Source organism: Nicotiana attenuata, chromosome 9 (assembly GCF_001879085.1).
Source record: "Nicotiana attenuata strain UT chromosome 9, NIATTr2, whole genome shotgun sequence".
Taxonomy (NCBI): domain Eukaryota; kingdom Viridiplantae; phylum Streptophyta; class Magnoliopsida; order Solanales; family Solanaceae; genus Nicotiana; species Nicotiana attenuata.
In genome coordinates, this window is record NC_031997.1 from 45,117,758 (window position 1) to 45,118,081 (window position 324).

The window sequence follows — 324 nt, forward strand, 5'->3', positions numbered from 1 at the left end:
GGGGGGGGGGTGGTTGTGAAGTTTCCTGGAAACAGGGAGGAGAAAGAGCAATAGCAATAGCAATAGCAATTAGCAAGCCAAGCCTCCACCAAATTTCAAGGTAGCAGGTGCGTTGGAGTTTATACACGGTTTTGGTGACACATAAAAGAAAGGCTTAAAGTTGAATTTTATTGCACGATTGGGATGGCCATTATGCACCTTTCACTTTTGGACCGACTTATTGTCTGAGAAGAGTTTTCTAGCCTTATTGGAAACAAGACAACCACTTAATCAATTTTGTGGAGTAGGGTCATATTTGCTCTTGAACCAAATGAAAATGTATTA